General features: G+C 44.3%; 1 long non-coding RNA gene across 1 annotated transcript in view; it reads right to left on the minus strand.

Annotated features, from left to right (window-relative positions):
• The window catches only part of LOC134150540 (uncharacterized), a 113,787-nt gene extending 93,688 nt beyond the window's left edge, over nt 1–20,099 (minus strand). The window contains exon 1 of the long non-coding RNA XR_009960670.1: nt 20,052–20,099. This is a non-coding gene — a long non-coding RNA (uncharacterized LOC134150540). The remainder of the gene's footprint in view (nt 1–20,051) is intronic.
• Between the last annotated feature and the right edge of the window lie 300 nt (nt 20,100–20,399).

The raw sequence follows: 20,399 nt of genomic DNA on the forward strand, positions 1-20,399 counted from the left end.
GTAATCATCATCCAGCCTTGCCACCATAGCCCACCAGAGCTCTGTCCCTAAACTTCTCAGGCACCAGCTTAGACCCATGTTTTGACACTGCTTGTTTGCTTAAGCCTATGTATGTGCTAAAGACCTGGCCTGAACTAGGGTAGCAGATTATAATCAGACTACTTGGAGAGGTTTTGGGACATTGCAGGAAGTTAATAATGCTGATAATGAGACAACTACGATAAGGAACAGACATGTGTAAGCTAACAAGCATTCACAAGCTTATCAAGGCTCTGCCAAATGGAACACAAGCAGCTACAGTTTGGCAACTTCCAGCTCCATAGGACAATAAATATAATTAGGAGAACCTCATCCTTCATCCTTTTCTATGGTTCTAAGTGAAACTGCATTATCTACATTCATAAAAGCATAGGCTAAGAGAGCTGTGCAGACACACGCTTTCAAGACAAACTATTCTCCATCAGCGCAACAAAGACATCACTAGGCTCTATTTATGCAGCCACATACAGGGGTTGAAGTGATGAATGGTCCTCAGGTCCCTCATTACTATGCTTTCTTAGTTGTTTGCTGCATTTCCTTAATATAACTATATATTTATATGTATTTTTCCCCATGCTCTGATGTGAGTTACTTCCAACAGCCCATTAGGATGCCTGGGAGAAGGGGCACAGTTTTTGTTTTTAGTAACTTACACTCCAGCCACGCATTGTTTTTGCTCATAGACAGCAAATCAGTGACTTGGACTGCAGTGCAGCTGAGATGCAACCCTGTCTAACATGCTCTAGGTGACTCTGCTTGAGCAGGGAAGTTGGACAATGATCTCCAGAGGTTCCTTCCAACCTTACCGACTCTGTGAGATTGCTGTACTGTCAATGCCCCTTGGTGCATTGCAAAGAAATTTTTCATTTTTTCTGGAGGGGAATTTAGATGCACAGAGCTGAGTTTTGTCCTGGTCAGATAAGTGCAGGGTAGTGTCAAACCCCACTCAAACAGTAAAGGCATATTGATGGGGAAAAGGGAATTCAGTCTAGTTTTCTGAAAGCATCCCTAAATACCAGTTTTAAATTGTAGCTGGTTTTATCCATGTCTGCTGCTGCTCTTGACTTTATGAACACAAGTCAGCAATTCTGAGGCCAAAAGGGACTATCAGATCATTTAAACTGACCTCCCATCTAACATAGGGCAAATAAAGAAGTAACTAGAAAGAATTATTGGGTCTGACAAATTATGTTGGACTGGAGCAGATCTGCCCACAAGGCATCCAGGCTTGAAGTGACAGCTTCAAGAGATCACTTTCCTCTGGCAGTTTTTCTTAAATCATTTCCCACCCTTGTTGATCATGGTAATAACAAAATAAATAATAAAGCTTTATATCCTCTTATTTCCTTCCTTTTGAAGGGCTCCAAATCCTTTGCAGGGATGAATACAAAGTGGCAGTCCCCTTCTTGCATAGGTAGTAGATATAAGCTCTTGCTGCTGACAGCAACACTAACAGGTTGCAGCAGAAAGGCTCCCAATAGTTGCTGGGCACTGGTGGCTGAAATCCTCTTAACACGTATGAAAATTAGCCTCGAAGATAGCATCCTGCAATACATAGCATCATGAATTCACTAACAGTATCAGCGCATGAGCCTGTTAAACTCAATTCTATCCTGATTATGCAAGGAAAAAGAACAGAGATTGTTCCAAAGATAAAAGCTTCCAAAGGGCCTCCAAAATGCAACAAATGGAATTGTTTCCCCCTTTCATCTTCTCTATTTAAATGTGTTTGTTTCTCTGTGAAGTGTGGAAGCTTCGCACTCGTTGCCTCCTCTCAAAGGAAACCAAGATGGGGGACACCACCACTAAAGAGGCTTTTACCCTAATTGCTCTACTTTTAGGAAAACATTAGAGGTCAAGCCTCTACTCCATTCCTAGTCCTGTTACTGTTGCTGTTTCTACATCCACCCATGTGAAAGGCTAGATCATGGCACACCATCAGGATAGGAGACAAGTGTCAGCTCATGCTACCTCATCTAAGCAAGTTTCCACTCACCCCTTTTATGGGCTCCCCAGTGCTGTGCGCAGTGCACCAGAGATTGCTTTCTTGCTGCCAGTACCATCATGCTGTGAAGTGGTTTACTAGTGGTCTCCAGAAACAGAGTCAGAGGCTGCCCTTGTCATCTGACTTCTCTTGGTAAAGGCATCTACTTAGGGGATAGTAGGGGAAGCAGGCTTCATTAATGAGAACCAGGTGCCACCCAGAGAACACGAGGTTGAATATGAAGTTTCCTGTGGTTCCTCCAGAAGCTAAGCAGGGGCAATACAATTCCCCCAGTGAAATGTTGCAGAAGTTGAAGTTGCCTAATGCCACCCCTCACAATGCAGCCACCATTGAGGGACTCTGAAAGACCTTACTTGTTCTCTCCTGTCACTCTGCTAGAGATCTTAAGATCAGATTCCAGACAAACCAAAACTCACACACAAGAAAACCCCATGAGCTGGGAGGTCAAGGCTAGAGTCTGCACAACCCTCTGATAGACACTGATATCAGTGCCTATCTTCCATGTGGATTGGATTTCAGCCTTCATCTCTGCACTCCCACAGCTGGAAAGCAGCATAGGATAAACCCGTGGCAAACAGACTGGTACGTTATTACAGTCAAATGTCAGTTTGACTGGTGGACCAGAATACCCAGCTCACAACTGTGCTTGTGAGCAGATGCACTGCAAAACCTGAGTTAGGATTTCACTGCCCAGGACAACTCTCCGTCAGCCCCAGTTGTTATCCTGCCTGGCAGCAGGAATCATGAAAGTAGATCCTTAACAGAGCCTTTTTCACAGTAAAAAAAAAAAGCCAGTGTTCCTGTCAGGGTATACTCTTCTCTCTTGCCTGCTAAGAGCTGGAGTAGATTTGGTCAGAGAGAGTACCAGGTGGGTAGAAATGTACCTTGGGAACTGCCTAGGATACAGGCCACATCTTGAACAAGGGACTGGTCTCCTTGCAAAATAAAGCTTTCTCCTCAAAAAAGCAGAAAGCTTTCATTCCTCAACTAATTTAAGATCAGAAACAGCCTCTTGTACCACTCATCAAGGAAAGAAGCAGAGTCTGTCCCTACAGACACTTTCAGTCTCCCTCAACAGGAACATGTTTCTTTCAGGCTCCTCCCTGCTCCTCTACTGTTCAAATAGTTTCTGTACAGCTGTAGGAGCATAAGAAATAAGAATTACTAGAAAGCTATTCTCTAGCCTTCCTAAGTATGTATTATGTAATGCATGAGGCAGACATATACTCTTCTCATTTTAACTAGGCAAATATGGGGGAAAAAAAACAGGCTACTCTAGAAGAAAATGGATTTGAAGTTGCATTATTCCTTAAAAACATCTCCCAGCTGTGCTCTGGGCACTGCTGTTTGGAAAGGTTTAATAGGGTAGAGCACAGCTGGTCCCATCTGGGCAGTCTCCTGGAGGTGCCTGCACTGGGAGGTGCAGCCTGGCTTTGCAAGCCCTCCACATCCCAACACAGGCACCACGTCCTCTGACAGACTGGGAAGCAGAGAGGTAAGACATAGGCCAAGGACGCTCCCACTCTTACCCAGGGATAAGCTGGGTAAGAGACCCTCGAGCCACCATAGTCCCAGTATAGATGCCTCATTTAAGTGTATAAAATTAGGCATGCTGAGTTCAGGCACAAGTAACCAAAGCATTCATATTAATCCTTTAACTTCCACCATATATCCTCAGTAGGGCTGCAAGGATGGCACATGCACAGCTCCCACTGACTCTGCAACCACACCCTCTAATGAGAGGCATTTTAAAAAAATGCTCTCTTGCTTTTGCTTATAAACACTTTATTAATTTGCCAGATATGTTTACATTTGCATACTGTTAATTTACAATGTCTTCTTGAACCTCCCGTCTGCTGCAAGAGACAGCGCTCTGAAGATCCAGCTTCATTTCATCAGTTTATTACTGTATTTCATTCAGTATATACAGTGCGAATCAGAAAGCCTGCAAAGCTTTCTCATTGCAGTAATAATTACTGCCTGCTAGCCTAGAAAGTAATCTGGGCTAATTGAAACAGTAAAATATGTGCTTCTCAGAATCATCTTGGTTCAATACCTTGAATAAAACAGCCCCCTGAATTCAGCTCCTCTCCTCTGGATTACAAATTCTCCTTCCTTTCTATCTTCCATAACACTTAAACTGAAAGTAATGGTATTAATTATTTTAAGATTTTTGGCAGTCATTTTCTATAATTAAATTCTGTTCCCTTAGGGACTTACATATCATTTAACTTTTCCTGTGTTTTTTTTATGGAATGAGACATGAAAGGGAAGTTTCATCCCAGTCTGCACTCAAGCCATCCTTTCTTTCCCTCTTCTTTTAAGGGTCACATCAGACAATCTTCTCCCCAATTCTCTCAAGTCGAGTTTCAAAAAACAGCCTAGCAGCAGCAGGCAGATGCTCACAGCAAAGACAGTCTGGTTCTCATCTACAGACTCGGAGCTCCTGAGGGGCTGCATTGTGGTTACACTTCTGTATCACTTGTGCTCTGGGTAAGACTCAACCTACAGGGCTCAAAGAGGCCCTGGCAGATCAGCTTCCCTGTTAGAGAGGGGATAATGCAAAAATGCCTAAGACTGAGGCAGGAGTTCACACAGGAATCAAGAGAATTAGGTTACCTGCAACTACAGAACTATAATAAAGTATAAGTTAATTTATCTTTGAAAACTCAAAGATGAGAAGTGCATCTTCAGTCTACAAGCACTAAGCATCTACCAAAGTCACACTAATGGCTGGTGCTTGGTACTCTGCTCTGGTTTCTCTTCACAGCATGGAGAGAAAACTACTTGTTCTTACCCGGTGTTTATAGCTCCCCTCTAAGCATGGGCAGAAGAGGCAAAGGAACAGTATGATGATACCAGCAGGACTTCACAGAAGAGCAAATCTCACCAGCTGAGGCCTGACTCCCCTTTCTGTCCACAGGAAAGCAACACACTTAAATGTCAGTCTGAGCTGATGGGGCTCATGCTTCTCCCACCACCCTCCTCTTTGCAGCAGCTTCATAGCTTTGTGCTGTGGTTCAACTGCTGCAGTGCCAGCACACTGGAGGGCCACTTACAGGTAAGTTATTTTCTGAAGAGCCTAAGGGGGTGGTTTTTCTCTCTCCCTGCTAAGGAGAATCAAAACACTAGATGCTTACTTCTCACTTTCCAACATGACAGGCAGCTGAGCTGCAACCTGAAAAATACGTATCCACTTGAAACTCAAAGCAAACAAATCATACCTGCAAAAAGAGCTTACTAGCATGGTACACTACTTTGATAGGCACAAAAGGCAATACACTAAGTACTTCAAAGAAAGTGGAAAATGTTGCTCAGATGTGTTCAGACAGGACTGCAGCTGGGGCTACCCAGGACAGCAAGGCAAGAGCAAACTCCATCTCTGGGAAAAAGAGGGTCAAACCATCTTGATGCTGTGATGAAACCCAAGCAGGGTGAGGAGGGCTGGGCTGTGACCACAGGGTAAAGGATCTGTGAAATCAGAATCCCAGCTCCATTCCTACCACCTGCCTGCCTTAGGACCTCAGTATCTGCCCCTTTCTCCCACTACCTGAGAATATACAAATAGTTTGGGGAAAAGTGTTCCTTGCTCTGCATCTTTAGAGTCTTACATGACAAACAGTAGCTGCTATTGCAATCCAGCTTCTAAAGAGCACTCAAGAGAAGTGCCCTGTCCTTGAACCCATGGAGTTGCCTCCCAAACATCTCAGAGTACTGCGGCATTTGCTAGGAGCAATGCCTAGAACCACGAGCAATCACTTCGGCAGCTGCATTTCTTGCAAACAGTAGTGATCCCCCAGTGTTTGCCTCTGAAAACAAGTCTGATTGCCAAACTAAACTGAAAAGCAGAATACTTGTTGCTGCACTGCAGCCTGAGACACCAACAGTAAGCTCGAGTTCTCATTCCCAGTATTTACTTTTATATAAATATGGTCCTACTTGTAGTATCAGCTTCAAAGCCCACAGGCCTTTTATCTCCTGAGAATGCTCTGAAACCATTTCGCTTTGGAAGTACACACATTCCATAAGAAAAGCCAAAGCCACAAGAAATCGTTCTCATCTCTGGCTGGCTTGCGCATAAACACACAAACCATTTGGAGGTGCTTGCATTGTTCTTCTGGAGATGGTGGCCCACCATCTTGTGTGTATAAACTATCTGACTTGCCCCAAATATTATTCTTTTCATGGGCTTAGAAACATTTCTGGCTTCCCAAAGCTGTTTATGTTTGGCTAAGTCTTCCCCTGCGGTATCCATAGATTTATGCTATCCATCCATGGTTTACCAAGCAGCTACCTGTTTCCTGTCTCAGCTACACAACCAATTTAAACTTTCACACATCTTGCCTACACTTCATTATAAGGAGACATCATACATTGAGAATTCAAAATTTTTCCTTAAAAAAGGACCTGGTCCAAAACCCAGCAATACTGGTGGTCTTCCTGCATTCTGACAAAATAATCAAGGAAAGTTTGGAAAGAAAAAACTCATTTTGAGATCTCAAGTACAAATTAGTAAAAACAGGATTCTAAACAGCTCAGATTTGGGACAATTTGAATCCCTTGATACAAAGTCAATTTAGTAACTAAAAGTCCCACTAGATCTTGGAAAATACCATGCATAGATCTACTGCCTCAACCACCTTTAGGGCAGGCAGCTCTGAGCAAATCAATTGATTAAAGAAACAAGGGGAAGATTCAAGATTATTCAGAGTTTTCTACCGATAGCTTTGATCAGTAGAGACAGTTTCTTTCTCAAAAATTCCAATTCTAAATACATGCAGCTAGAAGGCCTAGCATCCATTTCATCTAGTGCTTTGAAGTCTGAGGCGTAGTATCTCTGAATCAGATTGGTTTCCCTGGTCTCCCAGTCTCCTCATGGATTGCTCACATCTTAGAGACCTCTAACTTCATCTAGATGGCTCACTAGGAGTGAAACTGAGAATTTGAGAAAAACATGGTAACTGGAGATTCAGCAGCTAAGATACCAAGTCATGACTTAATAGCTAAATGCTGAAGCTATATATAGGTAGATAGGAAACTAAAGCTGAAACATTTAACTGAAGAGCAGGGGAGAAGTGCTAGAGTAGAGTCTAAACTGACTTGTAATGAGGCTGCTCAGAAAACACAACAGCCCCAGCACCAGCTCTGCTTCAGCCTCTCTGTATTACCTAAAGCCAAGCCAGTGAATCTGTGCTAATCTAACTCAGCTGTTGATCTTCTTGATATGCAGCAAACCTATTTATCTCATTTGCTCGAGTGTGCAGTCTTTTCCCCTCCTCTGGGTAGCCTTCAGTGTTTACACGTGGCTCTCACTTGAGCATCCATGGGGTAATGATTGGGTCAAGTAACACAGCTGCCTGGGTGGGCTGAGAGCCAGTGAATCACACTCCAGCTTTCTCTTACATGTACCTCTTTCCAAAAGGAAAGATGACCAACACCTCCATCCGACAGTGTTTCTTCAAGTGTTACATTTGCATTTCTATTTCTGCTTCCCATTAGCTGGTCTGCAGAGCCATTACAACCTTGGATATTGAAGTGAAATTCTTTGACTTAAGCCAGTGTAATGTGGTCCTCAATTAAAGTGCATTTGGATGCATTAGCAATGCCTCCTCCCTGCATTGTTAACAGCTTTTGCATGCCAAACACTGCTTTCAGTAAGATCAGTGACTGTCAGCACAAGACCCTGTATTTACACTCTAATTACCCAGTGCTCCCAATTACCAAGTAGGAAGAATTGCACTCCCCTTGTCACGCCATGTAGATTTTGTCACTTTCAGTATTTAAATAAGAAAGCTACAAAAGCTTTAAAGGCTTTGAATACTCATTCAGCCTCTCTTCAAGAGCTCCTGATGAGGCCAGTGGACACCCAGCTGCTCCCAGCATCTGCAAACCAGGCTCAGAGCTTGTGCACCTAGGGAGGTTCAGGGGGGCCTGCTCTGACTCAGCTCCCAGAGTCAGAAAGAGCTACTGCTCCACTTTCAAAGGGTGCTACTGATTTGGGAAGAGGTTTTTAATTCTAGAAGGAAGCATCATTTCCCTTATAGCTAATTCTGGATATCTTGAGACTGGGTGAATAATGCTGTAAGAATCTGCTATATGGCTGAATTGTTGAGGAGTAGGTTTATCTCCTTTTTAGACAAGTATTTATCCAGAAATTTGAGTCATCTGATGCATCTGGCACAAGCCTATTCAGATCAAGGATCTACATAAATATACATCCAATTTCTGCTTTTTCTTTGCTTCATTCCCTTGGACTCCTCAACCAAATTGGAGGCCAGCTTTTTTGCTCTTCATTGTACTGCTTTGTGCAGTGGGTCAGTGGATAACAATCCTAACATTCCCTAACGTGGACCACAAGTGTCCCCTTAGAGTTTCAACTTCAGCTTCACAGATTTGATCTGATTTGTGAAAGGTAATTGGCAGGAGCACCCCAGACAGGACATGCTTTAGTCACCAATTTCACCAGAGAAACATTTACAGGAAACACATGCAAATTCATTGGGAATATTCAAATTCAGTTAAGCTACCACAACATACACAATGTATGGCATCCCCACTCGTTTCAAGGCAGGGGCAGCTCTTAACTTTAAGGTATCCCCCTTGCCCTATGTCATACTGTTGGAGTGGACGTAAGAGACTTTCGTTTGCTTCTCGGAGGCAGACACTGATGGAGGGCTGCTTGGCCACCCCATTCGCCAGGCAGGAGCCTGAGCAAACTCACAGCACCATGCTCTCCCTTATCTCTGCCTTCCACAAACAGCTCCTCAGCTGACCTTTGAGAGAATCGACCCATGACAAGCAGGAATGACATAACTAATCTAATCCTCTGGAAACAATATTTGCTTGCCTTGAGCTCCCGGGGCAGTGTTTGATATGAAGGAGGGGAGAAGGGTGGAGATGTGGAGGGAAGGGAGCTGTCAGGAAGAGAGCAGCACAATCTCCTGTTAGGTGCAAACATTTCCCACCCAGGCAGGACAATGCATCCCAAGAAGAAAGTGTGCCTGGCACATTTTTTTACTTTCCTTCCTCAAAACCAAAAAGAAAAGGATAGACTATGCCAAAAACTACATTTCTACAAAATTAAGACACAAGCAGAGCGATGCCTGTGAAAGCCTGTGGAGTGAGGACTTGATGTAAGGAGCTGCAGAGACTCTGTGCCCCAGCTCCAACAGCAGCTGCTTAATCTACTCCAAAAGGGAAAGTAAACAGGCCTGGTTCTCCAGCAGGACAGAAGCCTGTGTTTCCATTTCAAACAGACTGCAAAGGCCACAGAGGAAAAGCTAAGCAAGAAAAACAACCACTAAGTCGCAGAAGAGGGACCAAGCTTTTACAGAAGGGAGTATAGCCAGAAAAGGAGGAGATGAGGCCAGACCAGATTTGCCACTGCAAAGCAGCCTCTTCCAGCCACCACAGCAAGGCAGATCCAGCAGCTGAGCATCTCCCAACCGCAGAGACATCCCAGCCTCCAGCGACGGCTGCTCGCCCCGTGCCAAGTACATGCCCTGCGTTGAAAGATACATCCTGCTTCAGCTGATGTGCTGGGAGCAGCGGCTGCAGCGGGCTGAGCCTTGCACAGGGCCTAGGGAACAGCTTGCAAGCTGTGCCCCCTTCCTCCTCCACAACAGGAGCGTGCTCAACAAGGAAAGAGTTCAGCTGCTCCTCTCTGGAGCCGTGCCCCCTTCCCTCAACAGCCTTCTGATGTCTCCAGGGCGAGGCTCCAAGGGAGCTTTGCTCCTGCTGAGGCACCAAGCACCTAATTCCACAAAGCGCACAACAAAGCGGTGCCTGCAGAGCTCTCCCTTCAGATGGGCCAACCTGCTGCGGGCGCCAGGCCAACTAAAACAAAACATCCTAATCAAATTTGACACTTACAAACATCTAGGCTGGAGCCGCAGTCCCCTGCCTTCCAGCCTTTGTTTGCATTTCTTGGCTGGTTAATTGCGTGAATAAGTGTTGAAAAGCTACATTTTCCTTAGCAAACACTGCAGCTCGGGTCCGATTCGTGTGGCCAGCAGCATATGCATCTCATCCTCCCTTCCAGACACATTGGCACAAACCCATCAACTATACAGATGGCTTAACCAATATACCCTAAAGCCCACATCCATGGCTGACCACCACCCTCTCCTCCAAGAATAGCCTGTCAGGACCTCTTGCTATTTATAAACATTATCCCTTCCATGGACTTGGTAATAGTCAGAGAAAGGTGGGGGGGTTTTTTAGAGCAGAATCCCTTTTAACTTTGATGAATATTTTATAAGGACTAAATGTGAAGGCAAAAATAAACAGTCTATCCCCGGCCATTTAATAGTGCCAGAATTCAAAAGAGCAAAGCTGAGTCTGTGCAGCTCACAAGTTTGGGCACCAGCACCAATTCAGAGAAGAGCAGATGGTGTCAGAAAGGAGCTTCCTCTGTTTTCCAGTTGGTATCTGCTCGCTTACAAAGCGGTGCTCCAACTGCCACGCAGCCCGGAGAGCAGCCCTGCAAGGCACCTGCGGTGAGAAACCAGAGCTGCAGGGCGAGCTGCAGCGGAGGCAAGGCCCAGCCGGACAGCAATCTTTCAAGGCCTTGGGGAAGACAGTTTTCAGAGCCTCCTTTATCTGTAGTGCTTTAAGTCTAATATTTATTACCTGATTCTACATTAAGCCTTGGATGGGGGGGGGGGCGGTAAGAAGTGCTTTAAATGGAACTGGATGAAAAACTTCCCCTGCAGTACCATTTTGATGGGAATTGAGATAGTCTAAACTGGGACACCTCCAGCATAAAACAGCTGTATGTAAAGCAGCACATTGCTAAATGTGCCAGGCCTTAAAAGATGTAGGAGTGTTTGGATGGGACTGACGGTAAAGTAAGGCTTGCTAGAAACCTTGGAGCTAGGCACAATGTAAAGACACTGCCTCATACACTAAGGTAAAGTAGCTGGACAAAAATGTAAAGGTGTTTGAAGGATAACAGGAACTACACCATGTGATTTGTGAAGACTCCTGTCCCCAGGGAAACACTTTGTTACAGCCAAGCAGTAAAAGCTCATCATCTTTGGATCTTTATTTCCATTAGTACTGAGATAAATATAAGCTAGCATCCATGTGGTATATATTGCAGAAAAAACTATCATCTCAGAAAAAAATAGAGCCTGGCACCTCACCCGATCTCAGATATAACCACATGCATCCATGTCCTGCTCCCCCCCTCCAATATCACCCACTTGCAGAACTGAGATAAAAAGCATCCCACTTCCCACAGGGCTCAGCTCAGCTCCACCTCTGCTGCAGCACATGCAGCCAGGTAACCTGTATGCAGCAGCATGCTCAACTTGTTTCAAAATCAGATTATATACACTGGTGCTTTAATGACTGCTCAGGTCTTTAGAAAGGCAGAAAAGCTCCCACCACCCAGGAACACCACCTGCTGGTATTAGGCACAGTATGGCCTACTCAAGGAAAGTCTATTTCCTAAGCAAAGAAACCTTGATTCTGCTGTGTCAGTCTTGGGTCTGAGATCATCTGGTCACACTTGCAGGCATAGGTGCTCTTAAAATCATCTGTAGAAGAATGCTTATAATCCATGCATAAATTGAGACCACTAAGTCATAGGAGATGGGGACATGGCCATGGCAGAAAAGGATGTGCAGCTCAGCATTACAAGGAAACAAATTCAATCACAAGGATTTGTGTAAGGTGAAGCTAATTATGAAGTGTTCCCTCAACAAGTAGCTTTTTTTTTTTTGCCTAGGAGGTTATTTACTTAACCTCTCCTCCCCCTTCTTAGCTTCTGATCTAACACCAAGCACCTGCTCTACAACCTGAAAGGGAAATTACTGTTTTTAGCTGTTTTCTGCCAAATAATAGCCTTTGACAAGAATAGCATTCAGCCCTAGATATTATCTTGAAGGGCAACTCATTCAAAAAGCATAAATAATGTCAATCAGCTAATAAGCCTGGACAGACCTAAATGGTTCTGAGAAATCTGAAGCTAAGTGGGGCACTGAACTCAAATTGCTCCCCGACGCAAGCTTTCTAGATAATAAGCCTTCGGAAGAATCAGTCTGCACCTAGGAAAGGTCACCATAGGCCTGGCCTTTTTAGGAATCTACAGCCTCTGAAAAGAGTCTGCTTCAGGGCTGTTTTCATCTAAAAGCCTCTCTCAGCAGGCACTTGGAGAGCAGTCCCTGGAACAGCTGGTGGTCTGCATTTTGGTCCACCAGCCAGGCCTGTGAGGAAGGACCTAGAGGCAGGGGCAGCACTGGCAGGTCAGATGCATGGCTGTTAGCAGGAGAACACACAAGGTAAGTTTATATCAAGGTCACAAGATAACAACGAGCTTGCTCCTGAGCCTGATAGTTGGTGGGAAAAAAGGCAGGAAAAAGGCAGAAGCAATGGTGAGATTACAATGGAGTAAAATACTACAGTTTTGAATGTCATTACAGCTTAAGGGGATTAGAGGAGGCACACCTAACAAAATCTGCACATTATGATCAAATGTCTTTTTCAAACCCATAGAAAAATTAAACCACTCTTGAAAAGATAAATCATGTTAGACAGCCTGACTTGAGAATCTCAAATCCACTAAGTGACCCTCATTTTTCAGCTTGTAACTGGAGCATAGGGGAAAAGGAAAACAAAATGCAAAGGGAATATAGATTCTGGCTCTGATAGGTCTCTCTCAAGCATCCTGCATGATACACAGGCAGATACCTGAAGGGACGGTGTCAAGGGGATAGGGACAAACTCTTTTCAGTTGCTCTGTGTGACAGGACAAGAGGCAACAGGCAGAAATTGAACCACAGAAAGTTCTGCCTAAATATGAGGGGGAATTTCTTCCCTGCAAGAGTGACAGAGCACTGGAACAGGCTGCCCAGAGAGGTTGTGGAGTCTCCTTCTCCGGAGATCTTCAAGGCCCACCTGGATGCAACCCCATCTAACATGCTCTAGGTGACCCTGCTGAGCAGGGAGGTTGGACTAGATGATCTCCAGGGGTCCCTTCCAACCTTACTGATTCTATGACACTTAACCTTTCTGTTCTAAAGCACGTTCACAGGCTTCTTCACTAGCAGTATTACACAGCACACATTGAACCAGTACCACCCAAGCAAGAACTGCTACTGTGTTATATTACTAAGCGTAAAGCAAGTTGCTTAGAGAAGAGCAAGCTTTGGACTGAAATGCAACCTTTCCAGTGAGCCCCATGACCATAACTTGGGACGGTTTTCATGGGAATGGTGCTTATTAGCTGCAGAGCCTCTTAGAAAACATGCAGCCAGTGGGGCCCTTGGAAACTTTGTGTATAAATTCCCGCTCATCTGTTCCTCAGAGCAGCTCCCAAATGTCTCTGCCGTGACATGGCCATGACAATGGGAGACATTGTGCAGAGCTGTCCATTCCTGCACTCATCACACTGGGCTGGGCTCAGAGCTGCTTTCTTCTCTTTTATGAGGGATAATTAAAACTGAGTGACCTAGTTCATGAATCATTCCTTTATTTCAGATACACAAATTGCGTCCAGCTGGCTGACCTTGATTGGCAGATGATTTCTGAGACAGGAAAAGAAAGTGAAGTTAGCCAGAAGCTTTTACCAATGAATTCTTGAGAGACTCCTTGCTAACAGTAATATTTGGAGAGGTGCAAGTCCATTACTGGCATTAACCAGAGTTTTCAGAAGCATAGAATACCCTAATTGCACTGGAAAACATTTGATTTTCCCATCACAATGTTCAGCTCGAGTGTCCAGATTGAATCTTAGTGAGTTATGTACTCCGTAAGAGAGATGCCAGCTTGTCCTAAGTAGTACTGTCTCCTCTCCAGAGGTTGTACAGAGCCTAGATCCTACCTCTCAAACAATACTTGCAAGGTAGGAATACCCACACACAACAGGCATATATCTGGCTAAACTAATTGCATCTTAACTGAACCTCTAGCTATGTGCATCCTGCTAGTCCTCAGCAAAGGAAGGGTAAGCAAGCCTAACTTAAACCTCTCCAACTAAATGCTTTCAAATTGTCTTTGTTCTCCCAGGGTTACAACCTGTACCATCACTGCATCTCATCTGACACACACTTACTCAGTAAGAGGCAATAACTTGATCATGCACCTGCAGTCTTAACTCCCACATTTTTGTTGTTGCTCAAACCAGCATAAGCAATAAGACACTAACAAAGAGAAGGAACTTGCAGATGCTAGTGTGCACGAGAAGAATCAGAGTTGGCAGAGTTTGCATAGATGTGGAGTTAAGCAAGGAGGATTCAGTGAACAGTCGCTTTTTTCCTCCTGTTTTTCTCCCCCAAAGAAAAAAAAATCATTAGTTCTGCAAGTCATGAGTCAATTGCAGATAAATTGATAGAATTTGCACAGTAAGTGGAGTTCAAGATTAATTAAATTGGAGTTATTCTGCTGAATAAACTAAAGCCACTATTGCTCCATCTCCATAGATGTGAGAGTAGGTAGCTTGCAACACTCCCCTGCTCCCTGCACCCCAAACCTGCTGTGCACAGCTGCCAGCTGGATGTGATCCACTGCACATCTGGTGCATGGAAGTGCCAGCAAGAGAAGCTGCAATACTATGAGCAGCCAGAACCTTGTCATCATAGCCCCAGACTTGGTCCAGGACCACTGACATCCTGTCCTAGGACTTCTCCAGCACCTAATCCAACACCTCAGCTCCTTGGCTGGCTTTCACTTGAAATTAGTTGGCACCAGGCCCGCCCTTTGGCTGGGGGGGGAAGTCTCTATTTGGGGCTACCCAGGCTGTTTTCATTTTGCCAGCTGAGAACAGATGAAGTTAGAGACTTGCATAAGAACAAGCCAATGTTTCACTTGAAAGTTTGTAACTGCTCTAAGTGCATTTGTCAGTATCTCCAGCCAGCTGCAGGGCAGGTGCAGGAGCAGCCCCCACAGGTGGAGTTTCCTGGAAAGAAGCCAAGAGAAAGGGAGGAAAGAAACTAACATGCTGGAATAATTCAAAATCAGAGTCTCAAGCTAAGTGCTGGAGCAGCCCAGCCCTGCCAGGCTCTGGAGATCTGGGCCTTGCAATCAGGCTGTCTGGCCTGGCAGAATAAGCAGGGAAATAAGTGAAAGCAAGTTTTTCCTATCTGCACCATCAGGCCTCTCATCACAAACCACAAAGGCTGGAAAAGGACAGAATTCAGCTTTGTCCGTCCCGCTGATACATGCAGTGATGTCCTGACTTGCAGCAGCAAACGAGTTGCCTATGTTAGTCCTTGCTCCTAAGACATTTGGTTCATGCACTCATGCCTTGCTGGTGCTGCATCTGCCACAGGCACAAACACCACAGGAGGCAGACACTGCTAGCAACACACAGCTTCGAGCCTCTGCCACAGCTGGAGTGATACAACAGCAGAAAAAAAGAGCACACCTCCCCACAATTAAAAAATCTCATACATAACTTAAATAAGACCTTTCATTAGCAGCCTTGCAGAAAACAAGTATTGCACAACTTCTGCCTGAAGCAGGACAGAAGCTCCTTCCACACTATTTCTTTAGATATGGGAGAGAACAGGCTTTTTATTACAAGTTAACATGCTTACAAGCTTTGTTGAAAAGACAGCCTCCCTTCCCTAGGGGTAGCGCAAAAACCTCTGTGGAGGGAAGCCAATTCAAAATGTCCAAGTCTGACCTGATCGGCACGGGCATGCATTTCCCTGAGCATGGAGGGTAGTTAATGCACTTCTGTGAAATTCATCCTGAACACTGCAGGCAAGCACAAGTCTGCCAAGTTCATTCCAGTTTCCTCCTGTAATAGCCTCGTCTCTCAACTCCCACAAGCAACAACCTCCAAATAAACGAGCACCCAAACAAGGCACCATACAATACATCATGATAGAATTTCAATATGGAGCTAGTTTGTAGAAATTCAATAGAGCTGTCAAACCTACTTTGTACATCCAAACAGTGTGCTGAACAAATGCTTTTAATCTTTAAAGGTCATTGTTGAAAGCAATGTTCCCTACACCGCCTCACATGTGACACGTCACCCCCAGCCTCCCGGAGACACTTGCAGTAGCACAGCTAGAGCTCAATACCTGTTACAGAACAGGGGAAGTGGCTTGTTTTTATTTTAGTTTAAATATTTAGATATAATTTGCATATAATTAACATGCTTGTCAGTTATGAAAATACACAACTAATGGCTTTAACATGTCATACCAAACATAATGCTGCTATAATGCAGCAGCTTGCCTCCTTTTACCTTTAAGAAAACAGCAGCAATTCTGTTAAAGGACATTATACTGATGCGCAGGTTCTCTTAGAAATGAAAAGACCCAAGCATCTAAGATATGTCCACACTAAGAATATTTAATGGCATAAGCATAGTGAAACACTCCATTGATATGGATGGTGATTAGAAAGGATGTTAGTGTGGCCTATGACATTTCTGCGTAGGAAATTACCCATTCTAGAAAAATACTTTCAAGTCAGTATAATGTATTACTAGTGCTGCTGCCATATAGCAATGTCACCAAACAGAATTCAGCCAAGCATCATTTACCATTTAGCAGTCAGGTAACCCAGCATGTGAGCTGACTTGTGCCTAACCAATAAAGCTTTACACAACTTACAGATCAGCATAAATCTGGTAGGGGGAAAAAAAAATCTAGTTTTAGTCCTCTCAGAACAACTGCACCTGGACAAGAATGTGATCCTCCCAGACATACAGAAACAGGATGCAGCATCTTCTGCATTACTGTTATGACCCGCTCATTTTTACTTCTGTACTTTTGCTTAGAAGAGACAGTTACATATTACTCTTGCCCCCAAAATGCTCCCTCTATACATACATGCAAACGAAAGAGGAATATTTCAGATGAGTTTAACATCAAAACTAGGTGGTAAAGAACCACACAATAAAGAAAGCATAAATAGCATCAAAAGTGCCTGCCTGTATCAATAATGCATTCTCTATCCCTCTGACTGCCCTGCATGAACACAGCCCCAATTTGCACCTGCTCAGAGTAACTTGTTCCTACCACTAGCAACAGGATGGAGGAGCTGAAATCAAATCCTCTGGGAGTCTACTCTTTTTGCTCAGTGAGGCATCAACTTTCCTCCCTGGCTCTGTTCATCTGTCCAGTCAACTTCAGGTTCCAGCTGGGCTGGCTGTGAAAAATGATCAATAATCAATATATACATTTCAAAAAGCAGGAGAGAAATGAACATGTGATCTTCAGAACTATCCTTAATACTTCAAAAAGAACAAGGAATATGTACAAAAGACCCATGGACAACAAGAAAATGACAAAAAAAAGCATCAGCTGAAGTGCCCAAATGAGAATCATCTCAAGCATTAAAGGGAGAATAGGGGTCATGATTCATCCCAGGTACAAAAGCTTTCCCACTCACTGACTCTCAAAAGACCCAAGAGTTCTCAGTTTGGAGAATAGTTTGACAATACATTTCTAGAATAGATGGAAGATGTAAAGCTAATAAGACATTCACAGAAATCAAATCTGAGCAAGCTGTCACCTTGACAGTCTTCCCTATTGATAGTTTCTTGACTTTTTTGCTGAGGATTTTGTTGGCTTGCTTTCATTCTCAGACTATGCTCTCATTTAAGCATTTTATTTAGCTTCTGTACAGTCTCAGGGTGAGGAAAAAGCAGGGGGAAGGGAGGAGGCAGCACTTCTGTGGAGCTGAGATCACCAGTCAGAGAAGGGTAAAGTGGCTGTTGCAAGACTCAGTGAGGTTTGAGATTTTTTTAGTACTTTTCTCCCTTCACAGGAATCTTAAGTCACATGAAAAGAAGCAAGTGCTCAGGAGCTTGTAGACTGATGTCAACTGATATATATTCAGAACATCCTCATGAAGCAAGATCCACAGCCAGCGTAAGTCAGCACAGCTCAGCAGACAATCCATGGAAAGCCTGTTTGGATGTAGTTTGTCATGCTAGCCACTGTAATTGGAAAAGTTCAACTCCAGAGGAAGTTCTGGCCAAATCTAGTCTCTATTTGACATTTGAGTGGAAAAAATGCCACAGAAATAATCCTCTGATTTCTACAAGTGAGAGCAGCTGGAGAAGGAGGTGCATCACCTTGACGGAGGAGCAAGAAGGAAAAAGACACTCCAGAAGATGTAGATGGAGCCATACTTCAAAGCAAGATGAGCTGCTAGAGGAACAGATGATGTATTAAGAGTAGGTAAAACAGGCTGAAGAACATGTACCATGCCATCAATCCCAAGGCCGATGCTAAAACCGACAAAGTGTGGCCCACTTTTCTTGCACACCGCTGCTGCAGCCAGCCTGAGCAACCTAGTTCCAGAGAGGAGAGGACAGCCAGAGAAAACCAGGAGGGAAGCATTGCCACCACTCTTACCTCAATGCAACATCTTGACAAACATGAAACAAGGTCCAAGCTGGAAGGATTTGGCTAGTTAGTCCTTATCCCAAGGAAAGGAAATAAGTCTTTTGAAGACTGACAGTTAAGATATAACAGGAACTGCATGATTTAACACTCCCTTCAGAGTGCAGCAAACCTCAGTTGCCCACGGGGCCCTGATAAAGACAAGTTGACTCTTCTGTGGCCTAAGCACAATGCCAAACTTCACAGAAGCACATTTGATATCGCAAGTTGCTCAAACAGGCATTATCCAGTATCCTCCCCCTATCCTCTGAATCATGGATTTATAGCAAGCATTTGCCATAGAAAGTACAAAAAAAACAGCAGATGCCTCAGCAGCTGAATCTACAGTTGTCAGAGCTGATTTATCATTCCAAGAATTTTAGAGTCAGAAGTCATCACAGAGCCATCAACATTAAAAATATAAAGTCTATACCTTGCCCTGGGCTGCCTATGTGTGACTTCCCATTTTAATTTTTTGGTGCTCTTCATTTTGGTTCAATGAACTTAACTCACTTTTAATGGCATAGTTAATTGCCTAATTATGAAAATGACTGTATCTATATATTAGCAGTATCTTTTATGAAAAGAGATGTTTGTGAGAATGAATATCCCTACACTTCACAGAGCAGGTGTTAATTTGTTTTGTGTGAATAGGTGGATAGCTCCAAGAGTATCTAGGTATGCATTAGCATCTCACTTACATTACTGTTACCTTTCTAAGTGCTGGAGATGACAGATGTTCATTAGTCAGGGTAGATATAGCCTCTTCCCTGGAATATTGGCTTGCCTCATGTATATTAATAAAATTATCCTTGCAATCCCTCTGCAAAATAAGGTGGAGTTTTACCCCCATTTCACAGACTAAACACATAGGTACTAGGAAGTTGATTTGCAAAAGGTCCCTTCCTTTCAAAGGTCCCTTTTGAAGCCAGACCTTCAAAAGCCAGGCACTAGAGCATGGCCCTCCTCCGATAATTGCACAAGAGTGCCGTACAGAGGGTAACATGCCCTGGTCCCTGGAAGGGACCAGCACTAGTTACTGAACTTTGCTCCCTGATACTGCAGCCTCCACCTCCAGCAATCACCTCTCCTCCCTCCCCCCACCAAGCTCCTGACCATGTGCAGGGAGATCCCTCCTGTCTCTACTCCAGTGACCCTTCTCCAGGGTATTTCAGGTGGCCAGAGACTTCTCTGAGCATGGCTGACACTTAGGCCTTTCCTAGAGGAGCTGGAGTCCCACCTCATCTCCTTATTGAGAAGTGTCCTGCAAGCACACTACTTGCCTAAAGATATCTTTGGCTGCTTACCAAGAAAGCTCAAATTCAGGGCAGCATCTCCTAGCAGGAAGCAGTCCGCCCCTCCCACCTCAGTGTTTCCACCAGTAGTGCCATAATGCCTCCCTAATCAAAAGCAATTGAAAAAGGCTTGTTGGTCCTTACTCTGAAGCTGTTGAGCCTGGAACCCATCCTAGCAGTCACAGCTAATGCTAACTAAATACTCTATAAATAATCAAAGGGGAAGAATCATTAGCCAGCCATCTTATAATAATTTTAAATGAAAATGTAATTTATAGAGAGAATATAATTATAAGACAAGGCCCTTTAACCATAATGAATGTGCTCAGATAATGATAGCTCCTGCAGGCTTGATCCTACCTTAGGCACGTCCACAGTTTTCTCCCAACATCACAGGCTTCCTGGTGATGAACACAAATGCAGTGGGACTGCTGCAGAGCCCAGAGGAGTGTGAAGTTAGATAACAGCTGCCTGCTCAGATCCTGGGCTTACTAAGAATAGCCACCTCTCACCACCTCCCTGTCCTACTCATGTACCCCAGCACCAGATGGGGCTGGCAACAGGGAACTGCCAGGACAAGGCCAGCCTTTAACAGAGCAGCTCCAAGCTGTGAACACTAAATTCATGCAAGGCCCTTCATCTAGTAAAACAAATCCAGCAGCATCCAGTCTTATCTGAAGTTCCCAGAGACTAGCACCCAAGACTAAG

The sequence above is a fragment of the Rhea pennata genome, chromosome 24 (genome assembly GCF_028389875.1).
Source record: "Rhea pennata isolate bPtePen1 chromosome 24, bPtePen1.pri, whole genome shotgun sequence".
NCBI classification, from domain to species: domain Eukaryota; kingdom Metazoa; phylum Chordata; class Aves; order Rheiformes; family Rheidae; genus Rhea; species Rhea pennata.